This window comes from Tupaia chinensis, unplaced genomic scaffold, assembly GCF_000334495.1.
Source record: "Tupaia chinensis unplaced genomic scaffold, TupChi_1.0 Scaffold139457_1, whole genome shotgun sequence".
Lineage (NCBI taxonomy): Eukaryota > Metazoa > Chordata > Mammalia > Scandentia > Tupaiidae > Tupaia > Tupaia belangeri.
The window spans coordinates 303,710-313,110 of NW_006199342.1; the positions used below are offsets into that span (position 1 = coordinate 303,710).

The following is a 9,401-nucleotide window of genomic DNA, read 5'->3' on the forward strand; positions in this document are numbered from 1 at the left end:
TTTGTTTGTTTGCTTTGGTTTATAAGCCAGAGAGTATATGCACCTGCCGGGGGGGCGGGGGGAGAGAAAGCATCCCAGGTAGGGCCACACTGCAATCTCTTCTCATGTATTTCTCCATCCTGTCATTCATCTGGCATATTTTTCAAGCTGTCAGGACCAGGATTCAAACTGTAGTTGGCCATGTGGAATCTAGCTCTTTTAACCAACAGGCTATGGGGTTTGCTTGTGAATACCAGATCTTCCATTGTCATCAAATCGTCAGTGAGTGAGTTCAAGTTGGGGTGATATCATCATGTAGTAAGCCTATGTCCTTTATAATTCATGCAGTATCAAGCATTTCTGTTTGCAACGCAAGAGCTGACTGAGTCAGAGAATCAGAAAGAAAAGATAACAGAGGACTAAATTGGAAATGATCAGATGGAGATGACAGGTGTCAGAAGGAGAAGAAACAGGTAACAGACTTGATGGCAGGGATCTAGAAAACAATTGGGCTGTTTAGTCAAAAATGTTAAAAAGTTTCAGTTCCTATTATTTTTCAGTTTTATCCCTGCAAGTGTTTCCAAAAGAATTATCAGATATAAAATTAATTATAGCATATTTATAATAGTTTAAAAAAACTTGTAGGCAACTTTCATGTCAAAAATAGGGCAATGAATAAGTAAATACTAAAATGTGATTCATGTTTGTGAACAGTTTTAATGATGTGGGAATATGTTTCTAATATCAATTGATAAGAACAAGTTAAGAAACTACTTACGAAGTATGATCATCTTCAGCTTTCCACATTATTTACCACACAAAGATATTTCATTCTTCTAATTTTCTGCTTAAATGGGTATTTGAATATTTGTCCATGGCAGAAACAACAGAGGAAAATCCATGGCCTTGCCAAGATTCTGTTGAAAGATTCAGCTGTCTTGAAAGAGAAAAGGCTGCAGGGAATTTAAATATGAAATAGAATTTACAAATAGAATTTCATTTCAAACTCTGATGCACTTAAAACATGTAGTCAACATTCACATGCTTTAATTAGAAACACCATATGGACTCTTTCTATTTTGGATCCGAAGACTTCTCAGAAAACTTAGGAGTTAGTTAAATGTCTGTTCCTGTCTCTAAACGCAGCAACTATTCACGGTATAGCAGCCCAGATATGGCTCCCAGGAGCAAAGAGCATTCCTCCACAATCCTTCCATCTCTAGGAATCAAGATGGAGTCATTTTAACTAAACAGAGATTTAGTTAATGGAAGCAGTTGTCATACTACATGGGATGGATTATAGAAACGCCTGCTTGCAGCAATCCTCAGATTGTCATCCGCACAGATCCAGCTACAGATAAAACAATCCCATTCTCACTTTGGTGGTTGATAGAACATGGGTTTATACTTTAAGTTTATCCTAATGTTGCCTAGTGACACAATGGTATATGTACTTGGCTTAATCAGAACAGCAGGGAGTCTGGCAAGAACCTAGGAAAAAAGTTCTGTGGAAGCCAGTCATGGTGTATCAACAGCACAGTGCACCGTGATGCTGAAGTCTTATGGAAAGGTACAGGGTTCATGTCCTGAGGTTTCCCTAGATACAAGCACACTGAGGCTGGGGGTGGAGCATGGCAAGAAGACCCTGGTGGGGATGCCTCTCTCTCTCTCTCTCTCTGAGAATAAGTAAATAAGTAAACTTAAAAAGAAAGAAATGTTTATATTCTGTGGAATACAGTGCCCTAAAACCATGCAGCAACAGCTGTAGGTCCCTCTGCTTTGATGGGAAGACTCATGACAACAAAAGCAGGAGCTGATGTGGATATGATAGATATTAGCTGCTTCATTGTCTGATTTTCTCAGAACCCATAGCTCAGTTTTGCCAGTTCTCTCCCCAAAGACTTTGGACATTATTGTGGAAATATATTTGCTTACTGCGTGTTAGATGCATAATAATCATGGATGAGTGGTTGGAAAATCTCTATGCCAGGCATCAGACCCAGAAGGGGACGTAGAGTAACCAAATTAATTCAAAGGAGGACTTTCGGGATTCAAAGGGGTCTGGAGGGCAGGAACTGTGTCTTCTTGATCACAACACCTGCTCTGCCTAGCAATATGCCTGGCACCCAGGATATTCTTAATAAAAATTTGCACATGTGCTTGCATGCCCAGGATCCTGAGAGGAGAATGGAGAAGGGATTGTGGTGTGGCCATCCCCCTTGGGGGTGATTTCTTGCTTTCTCTCTCTCTCTGTCTCTCTCTGTCTTTCTGGCGAGTGCATGCGCTCTATAGCAAAAACCTCTCAAAAATTTTTTGATGAATGAATGAATTTGTAATGGCAGCTGAGGTTCTTTCACCCATTGGCAGGTAACCCCCTCCCCCCATAGCCTTGCTCACCTGTCTGCTCCAAACACCTCCTGCACCAGGATGTCCCACTGCTGTGCTGTGCCAAGCAGCCCTGCTCCATCAATGCTTCCCATGAGAAGGATTCTTCTTACCTGGCTTCCTGCACTCCCTGGATGTGTGTGTGTGTGTGTGTGTGTGTGTGTGTGTGTGTGTGTGTGATGATACTTTTGGGGCCCCATAGACTAGAACTAGAGCATTAGACACCCAGATAGGAACAGAGATCAATGAAAAAGTGACTTTGTTGCATCTCAGAGAGTTGGAGTAGGCAATTGCCCTGTGCAGAAAGGATTGGTCCCAGGTACTCAGGAGGACTAAACATTCATGGGAAGCTCAAGCAACCTGAGTTTTGGGGAAAAATAAAATAAAAAAAGACAAGGAGTGGGAACAGTCTGATTCAAGTAAGGCATTTTGTTACCCCTAGTCCTGGCACCAGGAAAGACTGCCTTGAGCTGATGGGAACCCAAGGTAGAGTTTATCTAGTTGGAAAACCACAGCAGTCCGGATAAGGTATGGGATTTGATATGACTGATTATTTAACCTACAGTCAATTTCTATTACTGGTATGTAAGAAATGAGTGTGTTGGGGCCAGCAGATGGCATAGCAGTCACTCACTGGATTCCCACATGGCCAACTGAAGTTTGAGTACCAGACCTGGTGACTTGAAACTCAGACTGGATGCGTGTGTGTGTGTGCCCAAGATCCTGAGGGAAGATGGAGGAGAAGGGATTGTGGTGTGACCACCCTCCCTGGAGGGTGATTTCTTACTTTCTCTCTCACTGTCTCTGTCTCTCTCCAGCAAACGCACTTGCCTTAAGGCAAAAACCTCCTTAAAAAAGAAGAAATGAGTAAGTATGTAAGTAAGCAAATGCCTCTCTAACAAAATGTGGCACAGTAGCTTTCCGACTCTGGATGATCTTAGATTTGCTGCCAGGGATACCTATAGGCTTAGGCATGGCTGAATTGGGAACAGAAATGTCCTTCTTTGGGACTCGGGCAATGGGCAGGGAATAAAGATTAGGACTCCAACACCAGGGAAGAGGACACCATTGCATGAAGAGTCAAGAAGAGTGGAGAAGAGTCTCCCCGATGCTGGTATTCTCCTGTAAGCATCCAGAGACAGTCCCTGCCCAGGCAAAGGAAGCCTCACCTCTGGAGGCTTCCTGTCCTAGCTCCAGTAAGGACTTGTGACATGACCAGCAGTGATGGCATTGTCCACATATGGGCCCAGCCTGCAGTAGACCTGCATGCCAAGGGCAACAGGGGCTGGAGTGCAGCTCAGCTGTGGAAACCGCATTAGCACCCTGATGTGGGCGGTGTATGAGAGAGGGAGTGCAGGAGCCAAGATGTTGGAAACCCAGCTGTTGGGGAGCAGGTCTTTCCTTTGCAGCAGGATCCCAGTTACCAGGAAGGGGCCCAGCGCAGACTTGCAGTCTCCAGTAAAGACTGGCTTGGCCAAATTAGAGTCTCCGTTCAGACCAGAAACTGGGGTCCTGCTCAGGGCTAGACACATGTTGGAAACTGGAGAACAGGTCACTGTTGTCCCAGGGCAGAAGATGGTCAGAGCAGCGAGAGCCTCGTGCCAAGCAGGATGCCACCCTAGGGGCCCTATAGCTTAGGGAGTGCCCAGGAGTCTGATGGGCTGTCTTGGGAACACTGTGCTCTGAAAGAGAGGAACCAGGACCACAAGGCAAGCTCTGTGAAGGCAGGAATCGTCCCAAGTTATCACTGGGTGTGGTCCCTGCTAGGCACTCAAAAAATATTAGTGAGCGAATAAACTATAATACATGGGTGAGTTTGTCCCCAAGCCCCTCAGAATGATGAAGAAGGGACATCTTAGGTAATTATTGTTTCAAATTAGATTTGGCCCAGGAATTAACATGACCCTGAAGATTTAAACAGGAAGGAGGCGAGTCCAGCAGCAGGGACACATTTTTTTTCCCTCCTTTAAAACAAAACATAAACCTTGGAAACACATTTATCAGCTGCTTGGATGAGACCCTAGCCTTCTGCATCATATTAAATGGAAAAGAACTCTTTATCTCAGCAATTGAGATTTTTGTTATTGTTGAGTCATTTTTTTTTCTGATAGTAATTAGCTAGTCCACATCATGTATGTGAAGACAGACAATCTTGTATTTACCATGGTGGAAAAACATGGTAATTATTCTGAACCTTAAGTCAAATTACTTGGCTGGAAGTCTTTTAATTTTTTTTTTTAATTAAAAAAGCAAGGAGGAGAAAGAAGGTTATAACTGAGACCAGGTCCTATTCTATAGCATTTGAGCTTTAATTTTTCTAAAAAAAATCACATTTTCGTTTTCAGCAACGAGATATAATACTACCAATCAAGATGCATGTATAGACTATATTAAAGCATACAAATAAATCCATAAATGATTTCTGTCCACGGACATTAATTAACATTAATTGAATGAATTAATGTTGTCCAGAGTTTTATATTAACATATGCAATCAGATGTTATTCTTAACTTACCTCTCAGTAACAAGAGATGGCTGCGGTTAGTGATTTAAAATGGAATAATCGTACTGAAAGCCTGTTAGCTGCTTATGTGAGGTTATGCTAGAGCAGATCTGGAGTTGGTTGAGAAGCAAGCTGCTTGTACACTTTTTCATGGACATACTCAACAAAGCCAATGAGATGTTCAAGAGCAAGAGAGTGGTCTGATTTGAAATCGAGAAACACTATTCTTTACTCAACTCCAAAGGAACTCTACCTGAAGAGTCATTAAAAATAAAAAATTAGTCCACTATGCAGTACAGATTCTAAATATTATTGACAACAAAAGATTTTCTTAAGTCTTTTTATACTTAAGATAATCGATCTTATACAAGGAGATAGAGTTACAGAATCCTAAATTGGAAGTATTTTGGCATTGCCAAATGTGGAAAGATCTCCCTGACTATAAATTGATACTTAATAACTCACTACATTGTCAATAAAAATATGTGTATCTGAGAGTACTGAAAATGATGGAATGGGAGAAATAAACCTCATTGATCATAGTCATTCAGTAGTCTTCAAAAGTTTAAGAATCTTTTTAGAAAATGGAACCGTTTTTTTCCCCCTAATTGTAGGGAAGTCCTACATGTAAAACTGATCAAAGTAGACCTACTTTGATGAAAACATCTGAGCGTTCTCAGTGAACGTGAGTGACTCTCCTCGGTAACCTTGGAGACACAACCAGAGTGCCCCTAGGGTTGTACAGAGTAGAGTTTGAAAACCACTAAGTTAGAGTAAATGTCAGTGTCAGTCCTCAGAGTAAAGCTTCCCTGCATCTACCCAACGTAAACAGATGTAAGGAAGCAACAAAGATAAATGTAAGAATTTATGACGTAGAAAAACAAACAGGCAAGGATCAACAAAGCCAAAGTTGGTTCTGTGAAAAGATGAGTGAAAATGACACACCTGGAAATACCCATGAGAGAGAGAGAAGCGGACAATAGACAATATTAGAAATGAACTTTCTAGAGAGGTTGCAGAGATTAAAAGATAGCAAGAGGGAGGGCCAGCAGGTGGAGTGTTGGTTAGGCTCTGGATCCCACATAGAGTTCAGACCTGGCAACTTGAAAATCACACTGGGTGAGTGTGTGTTTGTGTGTGTGTGCCCAAAATCCCGAGAGGAGAATGGAGGAGGAGGGATTGCAGCATGACCATCCCCGGGGCACGATTTCTCACTTTCCCTCTCTGCCTCTCTTGGGCAAGAACACACACCCTGTGGCAAAAACCTATAAGCAAAACAAAACAACACAAAGATAGCAAGAGGACACTACAAACAGTCTGATGTCTATCCATTTGAGAAGAGAGTTAATGTATATGGCCCTCAAAAATTTAACTTACCAAAACTGACTCAAGATGAAGTAAGATATTGCAAAGTCTCATACCTACTAGCTAATTTGAATCAATGATCGAAATGTTTCTCCAGGCTCAAATGTTACTAGAGAGCTCACATCCAGCATTCTAGTAGTAAGTCCTTCCCATTGCGCTTGTCTGCTAGGGCTGCCATAGCAAAATACTACAGACTGGGTGGCTTAAGTCACAGACATTTCTTTTCTCATAATTCTGGAGGCTGGAAGTCCAAGACCAAGGTGTCAGGAGGTGTGGTTTCTTCCGAGGTCTCTCTTGCTCACTGGCTTGCAGACAGCTGCACGCTTGCTGTGTCCTCACAGGGTCTCTCCTCTGCAGTCCGCTCCTGGTGTTTCTTTATGTGTCCATATTTCCTCTTCTTAGAAGAACCTCAGTAGGGACCAGCAGATGGCGTAATGGCTACATCGCTGGACTCCCATGTGGTTGACCACGGTTTCAGTCCTGCACCAGGTGGCTTAAACTCACACTGCGCATGTGTGCATGCGTGCCCAAGATCGCAAGAGGAGGATGGAGGAGAAGGGATTGTGGCATGGTCATCCCCCCTGGGGGGGGATTTCTTCCTTTCTGTCTCTTTGTCTCTCTCTGTCTTCCTGGTGCGCTCACATGCCCTATAGCAAAAACCTCTCAAAAAAAAACAAACAAAAAAACCTCAGTCACACTGATTTGGAGCCCACCCTAACAGCCTCATTTTTAATGTAGTCATCTCTTTGAAAGCCCTATCTCTAAGTACAATCACATTCCAAGATCCTGGGTTAGGACTTCACCACACAAATCGAGGGAACACAGTTCAGCATATAACACTGAACTTGCATGAACTATGTCAGATTATGGAGAAATTTGAAACACTTCCCAGATCATTCTAAAACCAGGCAAGGATGGTGTAAGAAGAGAAAATGGCAAACTAACCTCTGTTACAGAAGTAGATGGGAAGCTCCTAAACAAAATGTAGCCTGACTCTGCAACGTATTTAAAAAGTAATAACCATGCCCAGGTTGACGTTATAGTAGAACATTACAGTCACCAAGACTTTGTGATCAGCAATTAAAATTCATGGTAGCAGACTGTAAAATGGATCTGTTTACTGATACTTAGTGAATAAAGAAAACATACTTTTTGTTTTGATTTACGTAAGAATTGGAATTTGGGATGCTCTTGCATTTATCAAAGTCTAGAGGTCTTGGGGCCAACAGGTGGTATAGTGCTTAAAGCATGCACTTCCACATGGCCGGTCGTGTTTCCAATACCAGACCCAGCGCCCTGAAACTCATGATGGGAGCGGGTACGTGTATGCCCAAAATCTCACAAAAGGAAAAATTGATGAACGATTGTGGAGTGGCCATCCCTCCTGGGGGTGATTTCTTGCTTTCTGTCTCTCTCTGGAGAGCGTGCAAGTCCTATAGCAAAAAAAGAAAAAAAATCTCTCTTGAAAAAAATCTACAGGTTTTTTAATAAAACCAATTTCTACTTTGTATATGCCTTGTATTCGGTCTTACATTCATTAAAACTTTTTAAAAATAATTATATTATTTAACTTAATTAATTAATTAATTTAAATTTGACCAGAGAGGAATAGAGAGAGAGGAAAAAAAAGAGAGCGAGAGAGAGAGAAGGCAAGGGAGCAAGCAAGCAGCCAGGTCTGGGACTCAAACCATGGTCAGCCATGTGGCAGTCTAGCACTCCTGACCACCATGCCACCTGCCGGCCCCCATTAAAACTTTTTATAGGAAGCAGACGCCTTTTGGGGACTCAAGGACCATGAAGCTAAGTATCCTGAGACATCACTGTGCTTCCTGTAAGTCCTAATGAGCTGCGGGTTGCGCTGTTCAGAGGATGCAGGTCTGTGACTTTCGTGTGCTTTTGCAACAAATGTCTGTCAGCGTGCTGCTTCTGAAGTCTGTTATTTTAAGACACTAATCAGGAGGAACACAGCATTTCACCTCCCACATGCTATTTACATGCCTTAATATAAAATCGGTGTGATGCAGCTAATTACAGCATCCTGGATCGCACAGTAAATAGGCATTTGCCGTCACAAGTGGGTGCTATTGAAAAGAGAAAGGAAGACACAGCGGCGAGCAGACATCGTTCAGTGAACTTTTTAGGTTTAAATATCACTCCAGGAGTTCAATGGCCTTCTTTTTATCTGCCTATTAACAGGAACAAGCTGTCTTATCTGTTATAGCTGGAGATCTGATAAAGAAAAAGGCATCTTAGCTGACATTAGAGTGGTAAAGAAATTCAGTGAGCTAGCAGGGTCTTCCCGTGACTGGATTAGTTTCATCTTGTCCGGTGGCCTCAGCTTGTCCATGTTCCTGAAAGCCACCTCTCAGTACCTGCTGCTTGTTACCAGGTAGACAGGCTGAGACCATAAGGGAAACTGAATAAATCCATACCACTCCCAGAAAAACTCACATTTATATCCTAACAGTGGGCCAAGTATAATTTTATTTGTATGTGAAGGATGACATTTCTGAAGATAATTTTATCTAAGTGTTGGAGAAAATATTTTGAAATATAAACTTTTTTTTTGCTTTAGGGTGTATGTACTGGAGAGATAAAGAGAGAGGAGAGAGACGAAGTGAGAAATTGCCCCCGGAGGATGGCCATGCCACAGTCCCACCATTCTCTTCTTGAGATATAGGGCATATGCACACGTACCCACAGTGATTTTCAAGCTGCCAGGTCTGGTACTCAAACTGCAGTAAGCCTTATGGAATCCAGCTGCCTTAACCACCATGCCACCTGCTGGCCCAATAGAAACATTTTTTTCCCTAGAATTCTTTGTGCCTTGCGATATTTCCTTAAGCCCAGTCTCTGAGACATTCTGCATTTGTCACCTCAGGAAAGTGTCACAGAGCTGAATACAGAGAATGGCGAAGTCAGCCCCTGATCACTGAGTTTTGACAGCCTTGGCATGGCATAAAATCAGGTGGTGTAGTGGTTAGGGCACTGGACTTCTACATGGCTGACTACAGTTCGAGTCCAAAACTTGGTTGCTTGTTTTCTCACTCCTCTCCTCATTCCTCTGTTTCTCTCTCTGGTGAGCATATGTTCCTTATAGCAAATTAAATAATAATAATAGTTCATAAAAAATATTTTTAAAGAGACTGGAGAGGATACCTTGAAGAT

At 42.3% G+C, this 9,401-nt stretch overlaps 1 non-coding gene across 1 annotated transcript; it reads right to left on the reverse strand.

Moving 5' to 3' along the window:
- Positions 1-225: 225 nt before the first annotated feature.
- LOC114004641 (small nucleolar RNA SNORD81) lies at positions 226-302 on the reverse strand. Its single transcript, XR_003546754.1, has one exon. It is a non-coding gene; the product is annotated as a small nucleolar RNA SNORD81 (small nucleolar RNA).
- Between the last annotated feature and the right edge of the window lie 9,099 nt (positions 303-9,401).